Source organism: Bombina bombina, chromosome 4, assembly GCF_027579735.1.
Source record: "Bombina bombina isolate aBomBom1 chromosome 4, aBomBom1.pri, whole genome shotgun sequence".
NCBI lineage: Eukaryota > Metazoa > Chordata > Amphibia > Anura > Bombinatoridae > Bombina > Bombina bombina.
Genome location: NC_069502.1, coordinates 363,318,633 through 363,325,502, shown reverse-complemented (window position 1 = coordinate 363,325,502; position 6,870 = coordinate 363,318,633). Strand labels below are relative to the sequence as shown.

The 6,870-nt window shown below is 36.2% G+C and overlaps 1 long non-coding RNA gene across 1 annotated transcript; it reads left to right on the top strand.

The window, feature by feature from the left end:
• Window positions 1-286: 286 nt before the first annotated feature.
• Window positions 287-2,194, top strand: LOC128655387 (uncharacterized). The gene is made up of 3 exons (XR_008401774.1): window positions 287-533; window positions 1,245-1,366; window positions 2,104-2,194. It is a non-coding gene; the product is annotated as an uncharacterized LOC128655387 (long non-coding RNA).
• Window positions 2,195-6,870: the final 4,676 nt, after the last annotated feature.

Below are 6,870 nucleotides of genomic sequence, written 5' to 3'. Positions count from 1 at the left end.
ACATGTTTACTTCAAAATAATTTTTATTAAACCGGCATGGAGTGCTGCTCATAAAGAAGGTTTTTAATGTAACTTTCAATTTTTAAACTTTGTAAAATAATATAAGTATCACAAGTTTGAGTCATAAAATTAAGTTATATAATAAAGTTCTATCTATGTTTCAGGTCAGGAAACATTGTGTAGATTCAGATAAATTGCATCCAAAATGGATTCGTGCATTTGATCAATTGCTTGCCTCTGATCTCTGTTGACACAGGCTAATGCCCTGTCTATGTGTCTATGGACATCTTTTCTCATATTGTTGACCGCTTTTGTTAATTTTTTTGTTGCCAGTAAATTTTCCAGAAGTAATTCTTCCGTCCGGCTATACCGATGTTGTTCTTCCAGTTGAGGTGCTTGAGTCTGGGCTGTCTGCTCATCCACAATGGGGGCATGGTCTTCTGTTGATGTTTGGTCAACGATGACAGATGACGATGGTGAAAAGCATGTTGCTTGAATATTTACAACAGGACTTCCCTCTACACAAAGAACAGGTGAATGCAGTTGACTGCTATGGCTTCCACCTGCAGAAATGCCGCGTAGTTCTGAAATAGATGAAACAGTAATCAAATATTATTTTGTTGTATGGAAACCAATGTATTTGTCGACATGTTGTACAGACATAGAAAGACTCTCGCTAAAAGATTTCTTCCATAATATCTAAGAAAAATACAGCAACAGACTATCCACAAACTTTTATTATACATTATTCACTCAAATATATTTTAATATCCAGGATGGACCGATTTTATCTCTCTGTCAAATCTAAATCAAAGTTATATTCAATTAAAGGGATACTAACCCCACATCTTTTCTTTCATGATTATGATAGAACATGCAATTTTAAGCCACTTTCTAATTTACTCCTATTATTATCAATTTTTAGCCACAAATCAGAAAGTGCTACCCAGGTGCTGAACAAAAAATGGTCCGGCTCTAAAGCTTACAGTACTGCTTTTTCAAATCAAGATAGCATGAGAACAAAGACAAATTGATAGTAGGAGTAAATTAGAAAGGTGCTTAAAATCTCATGCTCTATCTGAATCATGAAATAATTTTTTTTTATTTAGTATCCCTTTAATAAATTTATTTGTAGAAAAATTGCGTTATAAATCATTTGTAGCTGATTATTTTTGATATAGTAAAGGCTTAATTACATAAAATGTCAAGATAATTTTTGCCTGTCTTTTTGTTTATATTTTCAGTTTGTTATAACTTACGTGGAGGAGTAGTGGGCATCTCTCCACTTCCGAAGGCTGCTACTGGTGGGATCCGAATCCGAGTTACTAACACTGTTAAATATAGAATAAAATCAGCACAAGCCAAGGTATACTAAATTATAGATAATAAGTTTGTGTGAAGACATCAATATTTATTTTGAATATTAATTTTTTTTTAAAAAATGGTAAAGCATTAAAAAAAAATATATTTAATGAAAAGGTGAATAGTGTGCCATACATTTAGCAGAGAATGGTCAGCTGATAGTCGCAACAAGTGGATGGCCGGCAGAATCCTTATCAGGCTGATGAAAGTCATTATATTAAAATCGCGATACAATGGATAATTAAACAAATATTTGACTTTCAATATTTTGAAAGAGCAGGAAATATAAAGCAGCCTTATAAATGTATAGTCCTATCATAACATTTGTTTTGTTGTCTTCTTATTATTGTTATTTTATAAATCAAGAATGTAAGCAAGCACTATGCCACTATGCATGGGTTGGAAAGAAAAAAAAAAAAACGGGGACCAGGCTTACATTATTGCTTTCTAAAACAAAGATAATATTAGAAAACAAAGAAAAATTGATTATCAAATACTGTAATTAAGTAGGTTCATTTGCTGTTCTAGCAGATTCTAGTATGAAATCATGAAAGAAAAATGTTTGGTTCATTATATCTTGAAGCACAACACTTGATCATGGAAAGTAACTTTCCAAGAAAAAGGTAACAGGGCTAGTGAACTGGGACAGGATACATTTTGAATGTAATACTCTGTGAGTAAAAATCTAATCTTCAATACATGTTTTTTTTTCTAAAACCTATGTTTGTATTTCTTATTTAGGTACTTACCACCAGAACTAGGCTGAGGCGTGCTTGGGGCTGATCGCCCTGCAGAGTGTTTTCGGTGATCTGGAAAACATCAAGGATAAGAGACAGGTAAGTCTAACACGTGTATTAGTGAACAATAGTTATGAACTGGGACAGGGTACTATTTTAAAGTAATACTCTGGGAGTAGAAATCTAATCTTCAATCCATTTTTTTTATTCTACAACCTACTTGTATTCCTTATTTAGATACTTACCAGAACTAGGCTGATCAGTGCTTGGGGCTGATGATCGCCCTGCAGATTTTTTTTCGGTGATCTGGAAAACATCAAGGATAAGAGACAGGTAAGTCTAACACGTGTATTAGTGAACAATAGTTATTAGTGATGGGCTAGGGAACTGGGACAGGGTACTACTATTTGAATGTAATACTCTGGGAGTAGAAATCTAATCTTCAATCCATTTTTTTTATTCTAAAACCTACTTTGTATTCCTTATTTAGGTACTTGGGGCTGATGATCGGCCTGCAGAGTATTTTCGTTGATCTGGAAAACATCAAGGATAAGAGACAGGTAAGTCTAACACGTGTATTAGTGGACAAAAGTTGTTAGTGATGAATGAATCATAATGTAAAAAAAAACCTATACAGGCCAGGTAGTGAAATATATATAGAAAATCTTGTCAACAGACCATAATAGGCATTTAATGTCATGGTCGATTTTTTATATTTTAAATATTTGAAGTCACATTACAGAAAAAAGGATGCAAAGGCCACAGCGTATAAAATTCAGGTATTGGTGAGGTAGGGAAAGAAAAAAAAAGGGCCTTGGGAGGGAAAGAGAAGAAAGATGACATGAGGAAAAAGGATATAGAGGAACAACAAATGAAGGGGCATAGGGGAGTGAGGGGAACACAAAAGAAGGGCCATGGTGAGGGAGAAGGATGATATATATAATTATTATTTATATAGCGCCTTTCTCACAGTGGTACTCAAAGTCTTGAAGGTCATTTTCAGCGCTCGCTCTCAAAATTTAAAAAAATCGGCAGTTGAATAGTTATAGTTGTTATTATTAAGAAATGTAATGGTACTCATTTGAGCGACATCAGAAGGATTAAGGGCTGAGTTGGCCCTGCTGGGATTTGAACATTTGTATCTTTGAACAGGCTTTTGTAGTCATGGCATTTTGACAATCAAGCTACCTCACCAGACTTATAAAAAGTGTGATTTTGATTCTCTCATATACAACTATGACAGATGCATTCATATTCCATCTTTCACATTCACAATTCACATACACAAGAAATGTATGTGGATGATGGAAATTGAGTTATGAAATATGTTTATGTAACTATATATGCTGCCTAGAATGCAACTCCCGTCATACATGATTTTTTGGCCTTACAGATATGGGTCTTTCTTTATTTGTTTTTTTTTTTTAAAAAAAAGGGAAATTGTAATAGCTAAAGGATAAATCGATTGTCTTGTATTCCACTTTATTCCCTTTTTTTTTGGTTTTTATTTCCACACCCATGCAAAGTAATCAAAGTAATCGTATATTTAATTTTACTCACCAGCTCTCTTTTCCCTGACAGATTCGTCTCTCCTACTTGAGCTTCCTTCTCCAGTGACACTTCCTTCTCCAGTGACAACAGCCTCTTCAAGAAGCTTGTCCCGGATCTCCATCTCCCAACTGTTAAAACGCACTCTCTTTGTGGAGTGCATCAATGACATTTTCTTTTTTACAATGGCCCTGCAATCATAATACCTATAAATAAAATAAAAACATATTTTTGGTTATTGATAAACTATACTGACTTTATTCACAGGTTATTGTTGTTTTATATGAATATAAAATTTAGTTATGTAACAAATAAATTGGGTTTTTTTTTGTAAAGTTAGTACAGTAGTCTTTGCTTATCTGTTATACATTGAAATGGACTATAAAGTGAAAATAAAGTTTTCTGATTCTGAATCAGCTAGATCAGATAATTGGAAAGTTAAGGGGACATGAAAAGAAAACAAAATATTTTGCCTGATTCAGATAGAGGATATCATTTTCCAAACATTTAGCATTTACTTTGATTTTCTAATTAATTTCATTCTCTTGGTATCATTTATTGAAGGAGCAGCAATGCACAAATAATTTCTAACAAAACACCTGGTTGAGCCAATCAAAATTGAAATATATGTACAGGGAGTGCAGAATTATTAGGCAAGTTGTATTTTTGAGGATTCATTTTATTATTGAACAACAACCATGTTCTCAATGAACCCAAAAAACTCATTAATATCAAAGCTGAATAGTTTTGGAAGTAGTTTTTAGTTTGTTTTTAGTTATAGCTATTTTAGGGGGATATCTGTGTGTGCAGGTGACTATTACTGTGCATAATTATTAGGCAACTTAACAAAAAACAAATTTATACCCATTTCAATTATTTATTTTTACCAGTGAAACCAATATAACATCTCAACATTCACAAATATACATTTCTGACATTCAAAAACAAAACAAAAACAAATCAGTGACCAATATAGCCACCTTTCTTTGCAAGGACACTCAAAAGCCTGCCAGACAACCACAGCCTCCCAGACACTGTTCAGAGAAGTGTACTGTTTTCCCTCCTTGTAAATCTCACATATGATGATGGACCACAGGTTCTCAATGGGGTTCAGATCAGGTGAACAAGGAGGCCATGTCATTAGATTTTCTTCTTTTATACCCTTTCTTGCCAGCCACGCTGTGGAGTACTTGGACGCGTGTGATGGAGCATTGTCCTGCATGAAAATCATGTTTTTCTTGAAGGATGCAGACTTCTTCCTGTACCACTGCTTGAAGAAGGTGTCTTCCAGAAACTGGCAGTAGGACTGGGAGTTGAGCTTGACTCCATCCTCAACCCGAAAAGGCCCCACAAGCTCATCTTTGATGATACCAGCCCAAACCAGTACTCCACCTCCACCTTGCTGGCGTCTGAGTCGGACTGGAGCTCTCTGCCCTTTACCAATCCAGCCACGGGCCCATCCATCTGGCCCATCAAGACTCACTCTCATTTCATCAGTCCATAAAACCTTAGAAAAATCAGTCTTGAGATATTTCTTGGCCCAGTCTTGACGTTTCAGCTTGTGTGTCTTGTTCAGTGGTGGTCGTTTTCAGCCTTTCTTACCTTGGCCATGTCTCTGAGTATTGCACACCTTGTGCTTTTGGGCACTCCAGTGACGTTGCAGCTCTGAAATATGGCCAAACTGGTGGCAAGTGGCATCTTGGCAGCTGCACGCTTGACTTTTCTCAGTTCATGGGCAGTTATTTTGCGCCTTGGTTTTTCCACACGCTTCTTGCGACCCTGTTGACTATTTTGAATGAAACGCTTGATTGTTCGATGATCACGCTTCAGAAGCTTTGCAATTTTAAGAGTGCTGCATCCCTCTGCAATATATCTCACTATTTTTTACTTTTCTGAGCCTGTCAAGTCCTTCTTTTGACCCATTTTGCCAAAGGAAAGGAAGTTGCCTAATAATTATGCACACCTGATATAGGGTGTTGATGTCATTAGACCACACCCCTTCTCATTACAGAGATGCACATCACCTAATATGCTTAATTGGTAGTAGGCTTTCGAGCCTATACAGCTTGGAGTAAGACAACATGCATAAAGAGGATGATGTGGTCAAAATACTCATTTGCCTAATAATTCTGCACTCCCTGTATATGCACTGTGCAGCCACCAATCAACAGCGAGAAAATAGCTTCTCTGCTGCTCCAAAGCTTGCCTAGAAAAACATTTCAACAAATGATAAGAGAAGGAAGATAATCAAATAATATACGTTATTTTGAAAGTTATTTAATTAAAATTTTATTATCTATATGAATCGTGGAAGAAACATTGATTCATGTCCTTTTAAATATACATTTAATAATTTACTTCATTTATATACATTTAATTTACAGTCTTTTTATGTAATAACTTCCTGAGCATGTGCAGAAGCTCACAGGGTATACATATAGGGCATATTTATCAAGGTCTGGCGGACCTTATCCGACATAGCGGATCAGGTCCGACAGACCTCGCTGAATATGGCGAGCAATACGCTCAACCTATTCAGCATTGCACCAGCAGCTCACAAGAGCCGCTGGTGCAACGCCGCCCCCTGCATACTCGCAGACTATAGAACGCCAGCAGGGGGGTGTTAATCAACTCGATCGGGTTGTATTGTTGCGAGTTTTGTCCGCCTGCTCAGAGCAGGGGGACAGGTTATGGAGCAGCGGTCTTTGTGACCGCTGCTTCATAACTGCTGTTTCTGGTGAGCCTGCAGGCTCGCCAGAAACACGGGGCATCAAGCTCCATTCGGAGCTTGATACAACATATGCCCCATAGTCTGTGATTGGATGATATCTGTCACATATACAGATGACCATAAACAAATATAATTGGTATAAAAATAATTCTATACATTTTAATGAAGTGTTAGAATTGCATTGTATTTTTATTAGCTATAGCTACTTCTTAATTATGTTATTTATTAAACAGCATGAGCGGTCCTTTAACAATAAAATATTTATATTATAAGGACAGGTATGTTTAGCTGATGCTGTCATGCACATACTAGAGAGTGAGACTGCAGCATGAGCGGTCCTCTAACAATAAGATATTTATATTATAAGGACAGGTATGTTTAGCTGATGCTGTCATGCACATACTAGAGAGAGTGAGACTGCAGCATGAGCGGTCCTCTAACAATAAGATATTTATATTATAAGGACAGGTATGTTTGGCTGGTGCTGTCATG